Here is a 15,423-nt window from a genome sequence, read left to right on the forward strand (position 1 = left end):
CTGTGGTTAGTATCGACTCGAGAAGTACTCGTCTACCAGTGGTAACTAAATCATTGCCCACAAGATGCACTATGATTACAGCTGGCGGTGACCTTGTCCGCCCTAACAGACCCTCCATAAAACATTGAAACTGGTCAATACAGAGCCCGCCCCTTCCGTAGAAGGTCACCCTGTACCCGTATTCCCCAGTCATGTGAATCATGTCACCTGCTTTGAATACGTCTGCGGCACGCCTCACGTATGAGTGGCCCACGACCCACACCACTCTTTCCTCAGCCGGTGGTCTTTGACCGCTGGTCCCCAGGTGTCGGGTCGACTGCACAGTCCGCCCCGCCTCGTAGGCTCGCGACACTGTAAACCAAACAAAAACAAGAAGCGTGAGTGCAAGACATAGGCTTCACAACATGTGCAACCGCACATACCTTTTATAACAATTCGAGGACCAACGCCCCAACCGTTTCACTTTTTCCGCACTCAGACCCCTGGCTGTAGCCTCTGTAGCAGCCCCTATCCGGAAAGAGTGGGTCCCAAAATCGCACGGGTTCAAGCCCGCGGCTGCGATTGCCATTGTTAGCACCGGCTGAAACTGAAACCTAGTCAGTGGGGTAGCGTCGGCCTGCCTCAGCAAGCTTCCCCCCCATGATGCCGCCCTCTGCGCCAAATACTCCTCAACGCATGCTATCGGGCACATGGGAGATCCCGGAATCCGCTGAACCACTACACTGTCCCCGATCGCTTTCTGATTGGTCTTCGACCTGGCAAATGACACAACCATTGTCTCCCCCTTCATTTGAATGTGCTCACGGCACAGACCTCCCCCCGTATCCTGCTTGTTCCTCGCTACCAGCTCGCTTACCCGCATAGCCCCATGGAATGCTAATGCAAAAGCGGCCCGGAATAGCACTGTCTCTGATTGAGATGAACATGTCGCAGGGAGTACGGACAATAACAAGGCCAACCTTTCAAGACCTATCGGGTGTCTCTCATCCACTCTGCAACCCTCACGGCGTTGCCACCCACGCAGCGCCTTCTGCACCAAGAAAGACGCCGTGGGATCCTGTATGCCATGGGCCCGTGCCATGAAAGAAATGGCGGCCCGGTGCCTATTGGCCGTAGCCACTGACTTGCCTGCCCGATGTAATGATAACAAAAAATTCAGGACATACTCTTCTTGGCCCCAAAGCTCCCCCCTAGCTGAACCCAAAAAGGAACGCCCCTTCATAAGCCTTCCTTGTCCTGGGTGCTAGACTCTCTCCCACGAGGTCTTGTAGTCCGGGGCACCGAGAGACCAGAGGGCTTCGGGAAATGGTGCCGCCACCGGGTCCGCTGAGGGCAGAAAACCCCAGAAGGCCTGCATACGGGAACGAGAAAGCGCATCAGCTGCCTGATTTAACACCCCTGGCACATGTCTTGCCCTAAAGTGGAAGTTTAGTCTCATACACAGCAAGACAATTTCCTTCAACAGTCTCATATTATCCGACCAGAACACCACAGATTGATCACGAAACCCCTCAGGCCATGTTGTTGAGGCCACCAAAATAGGGAACAATTCGAGAAACCCAATGTTACTTGTGAGCCCACTCTCATGCCACCATGATGGCCATGTTCGTGCTGACCAGTGATTACCAAAAATGGCGCCAAAGCCCACACTCCCCGCCGAGTCTGTCCACAACCCCAGCTCCTCGGAGGAAACCGCTGGTTTGTTCCACACCACACGACCGTTGAAATCCGCCAGGAATGCTAACCATATGCGCATGTCCTGGCGGACCTCTGCCGAGAGTCTTGTGCGGTGGTGCCCTTCCTTCAGGCCAACCATGGCTTGAGCAATAGAGCGGGAAAAAGGGCGAGCCATTGGTATCACTCTAAGGGCAAAATTCAACTGACCCACAGTCTGCTGCAACTGATGCAAATTCACCTTCGTCTCGCTAATACATTTTTCCAGCGAGGCCTTAAATTTTATTACCTTTTCCCCGGGCAACCGGAAGCACCCCTCTTCGGAATCGAGCTCTATTCCAAGAAACTCGAGAGAAGTAGACGGCCCCACTGTCTTACCTGGTGCCAATGGCACGCCAAAGCGTCTCATGAGATCACAAAATTCAATCAAAGCCTGTGCACATTCCGTGTCCCCTGCTGCCCCCAGGAACAGAAAATCGTCAAGATAATGCATTACATGTGTAAACCCCGTTGTTCTTGTGAAAGCCCATTGCAGAAAACTACTGAATTTCTCAAAATACGCACAAGAGATGGAGCAACCCATTGGCATACACTTATCCATGTAATAGCGTCCCTGAAACGTAAAACCAAGGAGACGCTGATCATCTGGGTGTACCGGGAGCAACCGGAACGCTGACTCCATGTCTGATTTGGCCATCAGCGCACCGGGCCCCAGGCGATTCAACATGGCGACGGCCTCATCAAAAGATGCGTACCGCACCGAACAAACTCCCGGGTCAATCGCATCGTTCACCGAAAGACCCCTCGGAGCTGACAAATTATGTATCAACCTGAATTCCCCTGGGTCCTTTTTGGGGACCACTCCCAGAGGTGAAGAAACAAAATTAGCAACAGGCGGCATGTCATATGGGCCGGCGACCCGACCACGGGCCACCTCCTTCCCAACCTTTGCTTGTACCACCGCCGTATTCTGCAGAACAGACAATTGGTTCTTACATTGCGCTTGTCCCAGAAAATCCCCCGCCGGGATGCGGAAACCATATGAAAAACCATCTCGCAACACCCCAGCGGAGATATGATCCGGATATTTGTTCAACCAAGGAATCATTGCCATGATATCAATCGGGGTACGAAGAGGCGCCCCTTGGACTATTTCAGACCTGTTTGGCGCCCCCTCTTCTTCCCGGATCACCATTTTTGGCTCTGCACATGGTCTCGGGATGCGAGGACTGCCCACACCCAGCACAGTCATGCCTTAACCTGCAAGATCCCTGCGGCCTAGTACATTTGCCTCTGTTAAAGTTCCAGCAGACCCCTTTTTTCCCTGGGTTGCCATTATTCTTTGTGTGCTGATCACTGCTTGATCCCGCCCGAAAGGGCGCCCCAGATGAATGGCGGGAAGACTCGACCATATTCCCCCCTAAAGATGGCGACTTCGCCGTGCCTGACTTCTCCAATTTCTGCCAGGAAATGGAGTCGAAACAATCCCACGTCAGGGATGAGTCGTGCTCCTTGGACTTACGAAATATGCTATCGTAATAAAGCCATTGATTGCCACCATAAAATTCCATGATACGAGTCTGATACACGGCTAATCCCACCAACAATTCAGGCCTACGTTCCCCCATAATTGCAATGAACATTCCAAACGCTCTGCCCCAATTGTCAATCGATTCCTCAACTCTGAAAGCGGCCATCTTGGCGCGCCATACACTAGGGTGCAGAAACTCCTTTTGATTTTTAACATGTTCAATCTCATAATGATCGGTCAACAAGGAAAACATGTTCACGTATTTATCAGCCCATATCCTTTCCTTTACCTCAATCGGGATATGCTGAACAACTTTTTCCCTCCTTGAAGGTATCGATCCCTCCCCCGCAATCGGTAGCGGCTGCTTACCTGAACCGGCCACTGTGACCGTCGTTCCTGCCGCACCAACGCCCGATACTTGTTGTTCCACGGGAGCCTGTGGGGAAACAAAAGGAGACGGTGCCTTCGCAGCATCTTTCGATTGCCGCAACTGCTTCATTATTGCCCTGGCTTCCTCCGCCGTGGCCCCCTCGTTCTCTTTGCCTAACCATGCCGCCAACTGGGCAGCCAGCTCAGGAGGCATATCCTCCCCGTTCACTGGAGTGACTACAACAGGGATCGGTTGGCCCACATCTGGGACCGGGGTCGGGGCCTCGATCGGGGTGACCGGGGGCGCGGGGGGTGCTTCGGGAACCGGTGCTCCCCCCCCGACGCTCCCTTCTAGGCCCTTCTACCCCTCCCGCTCGGGACCACTCCCGGCAATGCTGGGCCGATGACTCTCTTAGGCCCCCCCACACCATTCATTACCGCCATCTGCTTTTTCATATCCGCCATGTCTTTCATCAGCATACGAAGCATCTGATCGGTCCCGATCTTCTTTCCGACCTTCTTGCTAGGCATCGTCCGCGTATACTCCTCGAAAGATCCTAGGCAGAAAACTCCGAACTCACTGAAAGAAGAAACACACGGTTAATTCTCAAAATTGGCTCTTCGTTCCGTCTCGAGCTCACGTGCAACGGGGAGGTGCAGCTTCAGAGCACAGGAACAAGAGGATGCTTCCTTGGCTTGTCGCTCCTTTTATCCTTCTTCGGGCGGGCGTGAACCCACCTCTAATCCGCCTCCAGGGCGTGGCTAGCGGTGTTGGTGTCTAGGACAACCCCCTCTTGGGCGGGAAAAGGCGCGCCCCGGCTATGCCGCTTTGGGCATACCAGCCGAGACTCGCCTCCCGCCCAAAATGGCTTCCCGGGGGGATCGGGGTCATCCACCATACGTTCGGGGGGACCGAGTGGTCGCCCCTTTCCATTTTGTGTGGCAGTCTGAGATTTGTAGCCGTGATTTATTAACAGGATTAACAACAGAATTAAAAATCCTTCTGAGAGAGTAGTTTAACATTAAATTCAAATCATAGAGTTCAATGTAAATGCAGCCAAAATTAGGTTTTGACATATTAAACCTGGAAACCCTGTCAAGTCTGCATCCCCAGCAGCAACACCTGTACATTGGCATAAACACCTGTCGTTTCAGTTGTTATCAATGTAGGAACATTTTGATAGGTGACTTTATCAAACATTACGCAGTTCGTCAACATTTTCAGTGTTCCTTTTTTGTAGAAGACACCACTAAATTAGGATTTATTTTTTTAAAAGAAACATAAATGATTCCAACATCATGCTGTGGGGTTATATATTTTTTTCAAATTCATCACTGGACTGATATACCTTGTGGTGATGTGAAGTTAAAAAAAACGGAAGCCAACTAAAGGTCCCCTCAAACAATGTTAAAGGGGACTGTGTGCATCACGTTACTGCACTTGCTTATTCTATACCTAATACTTATGCATTCCAACAAATGATGTCAACTCATAAAAAGGTCATTTCCAATAGTTCTTATTACAGCAATATATAATGGAAAGGGGCGACCACTCGGTCTCCCCGAACGTATGGTGGAGTACCCCGATCCCCCCGGGAAGCCATTTTGGGCGGGAGGCGAGTCTCGGCTGGTATGCCCAAAGCGGCGTAGCCGGGGCGCGCCTTTTCCCGCCCAAGAGGGGGTTGTCCTAGACAACAACACCGCTAGCCACGCCCTTGGAGGCGGATTGGAGGTGGGTTCACGCCCGCCCGAAGAAGGATAAAAGGAGCGACAAGCCAAGGAAGCATCCTCTTGTTCCTGTGCTCTGAAGCTGCACCTCCCCGTTGCACGTGAGCTCGAGACGGAACGAAGAGCCAATTTTGAGAATTAACCGTGTGTTTCTTCTTTCAGTGAGTTCAGAGTTTTCTGCCTAGGATCTTTTGAGGAGTATACGTGGACGATGCCTGGCAAGAAGGTCGGAAAGAGGATCGGGACTGATCAGATGCTGCGTATGCTGATGAAAGACATGGCGGATATGAAGAAGCAGATGGCGGTAATGAATGGTGTGGGGGGACCTAAGAGAGTCATCGGCCCAGCATTGCCGGGAGTGGTCCCGAGCGGGAGGGGTAGAAGGGCCAAGAAGGGAGCATCGGGGGGGGAAGCCCCGGTTCCCGAAGCACCTCCCGCTCCCCCGGTCACCCCGATCGAGGCCCCGACTGCGGTCCCAGATGTGTTAGGCAAAGAGAATGAGGGGGCCACGGCGGAGGAAGCCAGGGCAATAATGAAGCAGTTGCGGCAATCGAAAGATGCTGCGAAGGCACCGTCTCCTTTTATTTCCCCGCAGGCTCACGTGGAACAACAAGTATCGGGCGTTGGTTCGGCAGGAACTACGGTCACAATGGCCGGTTCAGACAAGCAGCCGCTACCGATTGCGGGGGAGGGATCGATACCTTCAAGGAGGGAAAAAGTTGTTCAGCATATCCCGGTTGAGGTAAAAGAAAGGATATGGGCTGATAAATACGTGAACATGTTTTCCTTGTTGACCGATCATTATGAGATTGAACATGTTAAAAATCAAAAGGAGATTCTGCATCCTAGTGTATGGCGCGCAAAGATGGCCGCTTTCAGAGTTGAGGAATCGATTGACAATTGGGGCAGAGCGTTTGGAATGTTCATTGCAATTATGGGGGAACGTAGGCCAGAATTGTTGGTGGGATTAGCAGTGTATCAGACTCGTATCATGGAATTTTATGGAACATATGGTGGCAATCAATGGCTTTATTACGATAGCATATTTCGTAAGTCCAAGGAGCACGACTCATCCCTGACGTGGGATTGTTTCGACTCCATTTCCTGGCAGAAAATGGAGAAGTCAGGCACGGCGAAGTCGCCATCTTTAGGGGGGAATATGGGCGAGTCTTCCCGCCATTCATCTGGGGCGCCCTTTCGGGCGGGATCAAGCAGTGATCAGCACACAAGGAATAATGGCAACCCAGGGAAAAAAGGGGTCTGCTGGAATTTTAACAGAGGCAAATGTACTAGGCCGCAGGGAACTTGCAGGTTTAGGCATGACTGTGCTGGGTGTGGGCAGTCCTCGCATCCCGAGACCATGTGCAGAGCCAAAAATGGTGATCCGGGAAGTAGAGGAGGCGCCAAACAGGTCTGAAATAGTCCGAGGGGCGCCTCTTCCTACCCCGATTGATATCATGGCAATGATTCCTTGGTTGAACGAATATCCGGATCATATCTCCGCTGGGGTGTTGCGAGATGGTTTTTCATATGGTTTCCGCATCCCGGCGGGGGATTTTCTGGGACAAGCGCAATGTAAGAACCAACTGTCTGTCTGAAGTTGGGAAGGAGGTGGCCCGAGGTCGGGTCGCCGGCCCATATGACATGCCGCCTGTCGCTAATTTTGTTTGTTCACCTCTGGGAGTGGTCCCCAAAAAGGACCCAGGGGAATTCAGGTTGATACATAATTTGTCAGCTCCGAGGGGTCTTTCGGTGAACGATGCGATTGACCCGGGGGTTTGTTCGGTGCGGTACGCATCTTTTGATAAGGCCGTCGCCATGTTGAATCGCCTGGGGCCCGGAGCGCTGATGGCCAAATCAGACATCGAGTCAGCGTTCCGGTTGCTCCCGGTACACCCAGATGATCAGCGTCTCCTTGGTTTTACGTTTCAGGGACGCTATTACATGGATAAGTGTATGCCAATGGGTTGCTCCATCTCTTGTGCGTATTTTGAGAAATTCAGTAGTTTTCTGCAATGGGCGTTCACAAGAACAACGGCGTTTACGCATGTGATGCATTATCTTGACGATTTCCTGTTCTTGGGGGCATCCGGGGACACGGAATGTGCACAGGCTTTGATTGAATTTTGTGATCTCATGAGACGCTTTGGCGTGCCATTGGCACCAGCTAAGACAGTGGGGCCGTCTACTTCGCTCGAGTTTCTTGGAATAGAGCTCGATTCCGAAGAGGGGTGCTTCCGGTTGCCCGGGGAAAAGGTAATAAAATGTAAGGCCTCGCTTGAAAAATGTATTAGCGAGACGAAGGTGAATTTGCATCAGTTGCAGCAGACTGTGGGTCAGTTGAATTTTGCCCTTAGAGTGATACCAATGGCTCGCCCTTTTTCCCGCTCTATTGCTCAAGCCATGGTTGGCCTGAAGGAAGGGCACCACCGCACAAGACTCTCGGCAGAGGTCCGCCAGGACATGCGCATATGGTTAGCGTTCCTGGTGGATTTCAACGGTCGTGTGGTGTGGAGCAAACCAGCGGTTTCCTCCGAAGAGCTGGGGTTGTGGACAGACTCGGCGGGGAGTGGGGGCTTTGGTGCCATTTTTGGTAAACACTGGTCGGCACGAACATGGCCATCATGGTGGCATGAGAGTGGGCTCACAAGTAACATTGGGTTTCTCGAATTGTTCCCTATTTTGGTGGCCTTAACAACATGGCCTGAGGGGTTTCGAGATCAATCTGTAGTGTTCTGGTCGGATAATATGACCGTGGTTGAATGCATCAATAGTCAGGCAGCACGCTGTAAATGGATCTTGAGACTGTTGAAGGAAATTGTCTTGCTGTGTATGAGACTAAACGTCCACTTTAGGGCAAGACATGTGCCAGGGGTGTTAAATCAGGCAGCTGATGCGCTTTCTCGTTCCCGTATGCAGGCCTTCTGGGGTTTTCTGCCCTCAGCGGACCCGGTGGCGGCACCATTTCCCGAAGCCCTCTGGTCTCTCAGTGCCCCGGACTACAAGACCTCGTGGGAGAGAGTCTAGCACCCAGGACAAGGAAGGCTTATGAAGGGGCGTTCCGTTCTTATTTGTCCTTTTTGGGTTCAGCTGGGGGGGAGCTTTGGGGCCAAGAAGAGTATGTCCTGAATTTTTTGTTATCATTACATCGGGCAGGCAAGTCAGTGGCTACGGCCAATAGGCACCGGGCTGCCATTTCTTTCATGGCACGGGCCCATGGCATACAGGATCCCACGGCATCTTTCTTGGGCAGAAGGCGCTGCATGGGTGGCAACGCCATGAGGGTTGCAGAGTGGATGAGAGACACCCGATAGGTCTTGAAAGGTTGGCCTTGTTACTGTCCGTACTCCCTGCGACATGTTCATCTCAATCAGAGACGGTGCTATTCCGAGCCGCTTTTGCATTAGCATTCCATGGGGCTATGCGGGTAAGCGAACTGGTAGCGAGGAACAAGCAGGATACGGGGGGAGGTCTGTGCCGTGAGCACATTCAAATTAAGGGGGAGACGATGGTTGTCTCATTTGCCAGGTCGAAGACCGATCAGAAAGCGATCGGGGACAGTGTAGTGGTTCAGCGGATTCCGGGATCTCCCATGTGCCCGGTAGCATGCGTTGAGGAGTATTTGGCGCAGAGGGCGGCATCATGGGGGGGAAGCTTGCTGAGGCACACCGACGCTACCCCACTGACTAGGTTTCAGTTTCAGCGGGTGCTAACAATGGCAATCGCAGCCGCGGGCTTGAACCTGTGCGATTTTGGGACCCACTCTTTCCGGATAGGGGCTGCTACAGAGGCTACAGCCAGGGGTCTGAGTGCGGAAAAAGAGAAACGGTTGGGGCATTGGTCCTCGAATTGTTATAAAAGGTATGTGCGGTTGCACATGTTGTGAAGCCTATGTCTTGCACTCACGCTTCTTGTTTTTGTTTGGTTTACAGTGTCGCAAGCTTACGAGGCGGGGCGGACTGTGCAGTCGACCCGACACCTGGGGACCAGCGGTCAAAGACCACCGGCTGAGGAAAGAGTGGCGTGGGTCGTGGGCCACTCATACGTGAGGCGTGCCGCAGACGTATTCAATTTACAAAAGGGGGTGGTGATGAACAGAGTGTCTGAATTGAGCAGACCACTCTTACCCAGTCCAAAGATCAGGGCTTGATCCATCACCGTTATTTATCTCACTGCCCCATCCCAGCTCAGAACCTGGCTATATGCAAATCAGTCTGTCCCTGGCCCAGTGCATCATGGGAACAGGGCAGACTAAACTACCAAGCCAATTCTTTACCAGAAAGGAGACAAGCTACCGGGGACCGGTTTCTGGCATTTCAGCCTCTTCGGCCCGGCTTGCTTGAATCCTGATGGAGCAGTGAGAAAGGGACTCATGTCTGAGTATACCCTGCCACACCTATAGTGGCCAAAATCGATTTACAAAAGGGGGTGGTGATGAACAGAGTGTCTGAATTGAGCAGACCACTCTTACCCAGTCCAAAGATCAGGGCTTGATCCATCACCGTTATTTATCTCACTGCCCCATCCCAGCTCAGAACCTGGCTATATGCAAATCAGTCTGTCCCTGGCCCAGTGCATCATGGGAACAGGGCAGACTAAACTACCAAGCCAATTCTTTACCAGAAAGGAGACAAGCTACCGGGGACCGGTTTCTGGCATTTCAGCCTCTTCGGCCCGGCTTGCTTGAATCCTGATGGAGCAGTGAGAAAGGGACTCATGTCTGAGTATACCCTGCCACACCTATAGTGGCCAAAATCGATTTACAAAAGGGGGTGGTGATGAACAGAGTGTCTGAATTGAGCAGACCACTCTTACCCAGTCCAAAGATCAGGGCTTGATCCATCACCGTTATTTATCTCACTGCCCCATCCCAGCTCAGAACCTGGCTATATGCAAATCAGTCTGTCCCTGGCCCAGTGCATCATGGGAACAGGGCAGACTAAACTACCAAGCCAATTCTTTACCAGAAAGGAGACAAGCTACCGGGGACCGGTTTCTGGCATTTCAGCCTCTTCGGCCCGGCTTGCTTGAATCCTGATGGAGCAGTGAGAAAGGGACTCATGTCTGAGTATACCCTGCCACACCTATAGTGGCCAAAATCGATTTACAAAAGGGGGTGGTGATGAACAGAGTGTCTGAATTGAGCAGACCACTCTTACCCAGTCCAAAGATCAGGGCTTGATCCATCACCGTTATTTATCTCACTGCCCCATCCCAGCTCAGAACCTGGCTATATGCAAATCAGTCTGTCCCTGGCCCAGTGCATCATGGGAACAGGGCAGACTAAACTACCAAGCCAATTCTTTACCAGAAAGGAGACAAGCTACCGGGGACCGGTTTCTGGCATTTCAGCCTCTTCGGCCCGGCTTGCTTGAATCCTGATGGAGCAGTGAGAAAGGGACTCATGTCTGAGTATACCCTGCCACACCTATAGTGGCCAAAATCGATTTACAAAAGGGGGTGGTGATGAACAGAGTGTCTGAATTGAGCAGACCACTCTTACCCAGTCCAAAGATCAGGGCTTGATCCATCACCGTTATTTATCTCACTGCCCCATCCCAGCTCAGAACCTGGCTATATGCAAATCAGTCTGTCCCTGGCCCAGTGCATCATGGGAACAGGGCAGACTAAACTACCAAGCCAATTCTTTACCAGAAAGGAGACAAGCTACCGGGGACCGGTTTCTGGCATTTCAGCCTCTTCGGCCCGGCTTGCTTGAATCCTGATGGAGCAGTGAGAAAGGGACTCATGTCTGAGTATACCCTGCCACACCTATAGTGGCCAAAATCGATTTACAAAAGGGGGTGGTGATGAACAGAGTGTCTGAATTGAGCAGACCACTCTTACCCAGTCCAAAGATCAGGGCTTGATCCATCACCGTTATTTATCTCACTGCCCCATCCCAGCTCAGAACCTGGCTATATGCAAATCAGTCTGTCCCTGGCCCAGTGCATCATGGGAACAGGGCAGACTAAACTACCAAGCCAATTCTTTACCAGAAAGGAGACAAGCTACCGGGGACCGGTTTCTGGCATTTCAGCCTCTTCGGCCCGGCTTGCTTGAATCCTGATGGAGCAGTGAGAAAGGGACTCATGTCTGAGTATACCCTGCCACACCTATAGTGGCCAAAATCGATTTACAAAAGGGGGTGGTGATGAACAGAGTGTCTGAATTGAGCAGACCACTCTTACCCAGTCCAAAGATCAGGGCTTGATCCATCACCGTTATTTATCTCACTGCCCCATCCCAGGTCAGAACCTGGCTATATGCAAATCAGTCTGTCCCTGGCCCAGTGCATCATGGGAACAGGGCAGACTAAACTACCAAGCCAATTCTTTACCAGAAAGGAGACAAGCTACCGGGGACCGGTTTCTGGCATTTCAGCCTCTTCGGCCCGGCTTGCTTGAATCCTGATGGAGCAGTGAGAAAGGGACTCATGTCTGAGTATACCCTGCCACACCTATAGTGGCCAAAATCGATTTACAAAAGGGGGTGGTGATGAACAGAGTGTCTGAATTGAGCAGACCACTCTTACCCAGTCCAAAGATCAGGGCTTGATCCATCACCGTTATTTATCTCACTGCCCCATCCCAGCTCAGAACCTGGCTATATGCAAATCAGTCTGTCCCTGGCCCAGTGCATCATGGGAACAGGGCAGACTAAACTACCAAGCCAATTCTTTACCAGAAAGGAGACAAGCTACCGGGGACCGGTTTCTGGCATTTCAGCCTCTTCGGCCCGGCTTGCTTGAATCCTGATGGAGCAGTGAGAAAGGGACTCATGTCTGAGTATACCCTGCCACACCTATAGTGGCCAAAATCGATTTACAAAAGGGGGTGATGGTTTCCTTCCCAGTGTAAGAATTGGCTTTTGTAGTTTGGTTTGCCCTGTTCCCATCATGCACTGGGACAGGAACAGACTAATTTGCATACAGCCAGGTTCTGAAACTGGGATGGTGCAGTGAGCTAAAAAACGGTGTTGGATCTAGCCCTGATCTCTTGACTGGGTGAGAGTATTCTGTTTAATTCAGAGACTCTGTCCCTCACCACCCCTTTTTGTAAATATTTTTGTCCACCCTAAGCGTGGAAGGGTATACTCAGATGTGAGTCCCTTGCTCATTGCACCATCAGGATTCAAGCAAGCCGGGCCGAAGACGGCTGAAATGCCAGAAACCGGTCCCCGGTAGCTTGTTTCCTTCCCAGTGTAAGAATTGGCTTTTGTAGTTTGGTTTGCCCTGTTCCCATCATGCACTGGGACAGGAACAGACTAATTTGCATACAGCCAGGTTCTGAAACTGGGATGGTGCAGTGAGCTAAAAAACGGTGTTGGATCTAGCCCTGATCTCTTGACTGGGTGAGAGTATTCTGTTTAATTCAGAGACTCTGTCCCTCACCACCCCTTTTTGTAAATATTTTTGTCCACCCTAAGCGTGGAAGGGTATACTCAGATGTGAGTCCCTTGCTCATTGCACCATCAGGATTCAAGCAAGCCGGGCCGAAGACGGCTGAAATGCCAGAAACCGGTCCCCGGTAGCTTGTTTCCGTCCCAGTGTAAGAATTGGCTTTTGTAGTTTGGTTTGCCCTGTTCCCATCATGCACTGGGACAGGAACAGACTAATTTGCATACAGCCAGGTTCTGAAACTGGGATGGTGCAGTGAGCTAAAAAACGGTGTTGGATCTAGCCCTGATCTCTTGACTGGGTGAGAGTATTCTGTTTAATTCAGAGACTCTGTCCCTCACCACCCCTTTTTGCAGACGTATTCAAAGCAGGTGACATGATTCACATGGCTGGGGAATACGGGTACAGGGTGTCCTTCTACGGAAGGGGCGGGATCTGTATTGACCAGTTTCAATGTTTTATGGAGGGTCTGTTAGGGCGGACAAGGTCACCGCCAGCTGTAATCATAGTGCATCTTGGGGGCAATGATTTAGTTACCACTGGTAGGCGAGTACTTCTCGAGTCGATACTATCCACAGTAAGTTGGTTGGCGAGAAGGGTACCAGGGTGCACGATTGCATGGTCCCATATGATTCCACGAAAGGTGTGGCGGGGGGCTATTTCTGTGACTGCTTTAAACCATTCAGTGAAGAAGGTGAATAACAAGCTTGGTAGATTGTTCCGTACGAGTACATTGCATTCTATTCTGCATGGATGTATCAGGGGGGACCATATGTATCTGGAGGATGGGGTCCATTTGTCCCGAATGGGGAATTCGTTACTCATAGGAGACTTCGTAGCTTGGTTAAAGAGTTTGCAGCCATGACCTTTAAGTAGGAGTTTTGTGGGGGGTCCGGATAGCCGGTCAACTATCCGGCCTGTGGCGGTAAGGTCATGATCGGTGAGCAGGAATTGGAAGATCCCTAGAGGTAGGGCGTCACCCATTATGGATGGGAGCGCCCGGGGGGAGGCGGCCATTGGCCCCTCAAACGGGGAGGCGGTCCCCTCTAAGGATGGGGACGCCGAAAGGGAAGGCGGCCATAGGCCCCTCCCTGGGGAGGAGGGGCTAGGGCCCCTCCTGGGAATTTCCCGGGGCCAGGACATCTGCGACGGCAGATGTGGTAAGTTGTGTGGGGTGGGAGGGGGGTCTACGCTACCTTCTAGACACCTCACACGAGTCCTCGGACGACCACTAAAGATGGCGTCGAGCTAACAGGGGGCCCCCGCTAAGACAAGGGAAATTGGAAGTTGGCACAGAGGTACAGTCCGCTGTGCGACCGGCCCTCACAAGTGAGGGGGGAGTTCTGGTATTGGGGATCTGACACCGGTTACGACCTTGCCGTTGGCCCGTATGTTAGGATGTACAATTTCAAAGTTTGAGTAATGCATTTGCAGGATGTTTAGTATCGGCTAGGAGAACCTTTGTATTAGAGATGTGTTAAGGTCAGCCAAGAACATCGTAATGTGTAAATGAAATTGTACATGATATGAAACTGTTATTTTAACGTTTTAATTTTGTTTCATATTTTAATGAATGCGGCCGGGAGGGTAACTCCCTCCCGCCTTCCACAAGTCAGAACCGTTTCCGTCTTCCCATCCTTGGGGATTGTGTTGAGAGGGGGTGGCGGGTATCTCAGCCATATGGAAAGGGGCGACCACTCGGTCCCCCCGAACGTATGGTGGAGTACCCCGATCCCCCCGGGAAGCCATTTTGGGCGGGAGGCGAGTCTCGGCTGGTATGCCCAAAGCGGCGTAGCCGGGGCGAGCCTTTTCCCGCCCAAGAGGGGGCTGTCCTAGACACCAACACCGCTAGCCACGCCCTTGGAGGCGGATTGGAGGTGGGTTCACACCCTCCCAAAGAAGGATAAAAGGAGCGACAAGCCAAGGAAGCATCCTCTTGTTCCTGTGCTCTGAAGCTGCACCTCCCCGTTGCACGTGAGCTCGAGACGGAACGAAGAGCCAATTTTGACCCACCCACCAGGCCCTGAGGACAGCGATTTGTTGGAATAAAGTCTAGTGTCATGATATTGCTTTCTTGCAGGTTGTCTTGAATAAAGTTAATAATTTGGTGTGTAATAAAGTTCATAAACCTTTTTTCATTTTCAGCATGTTTTATTCAGCAGAGTAGTTACGCTGAATACCTGGTAGAGATGGTACTTGATTTAATTAAGTATAGATGGTTTTTCTCCACTTTAGACTCAGTTGTCGTATTTATTTTTGGTCGGCCGGTAAGGTCATGATCGGTGAGCAGGAATTGGAAGATCCCTAGAGGTAGGGCGTCACCCATTATGGATGGGAGCGCCCGGGGGGAGGCGGCCATTGGCCCCTCAAACGGGGAGGCGGTCCCCTCTAAGGATGGGGACGCCGAAAGGGAAGGCGGCCATAGGCCCCTCCCTGGGGAGGAGGGGCTAGGGCCCCTCCTGGGAATTTCCCGGGGCCAGGACATCTGCGACGGCAGATGTGGTAAGTTGTGTGGGGTGGGAGGGGGGTCTACGCTACCTTCTAGACACCTCACACGAGTCCTCGGACGACACTAAAGATGGCGTCGAGCTAACAGGGGGCCCCCGCTAAGACAAGGGAAATTGGAAGTTGGCACAGAGGTACAGTCCGCTGTGCGACCGGTCCTCACAAGTGAGGGGGGAGTTCTGGTATTGGGGATCTGACACCGGTTACGACCTTGCCG

The sequence above is a fragment of the Lissotriton vulgaris genome, chromosome 1_1 (genome assembly GCF_964263255.1).
Source record: "Lissotriton vulgaris chromosome 1_1, aLisVul1.2, whole genome shotgun sequence".
Taxonomy (NCBI): domain Eukaryota; kingdom Metazoa; phylum Chordata; class Amphibia; order Caudata; family Salamandridae; genus Lissotriton; species Lissotriton vulgaris.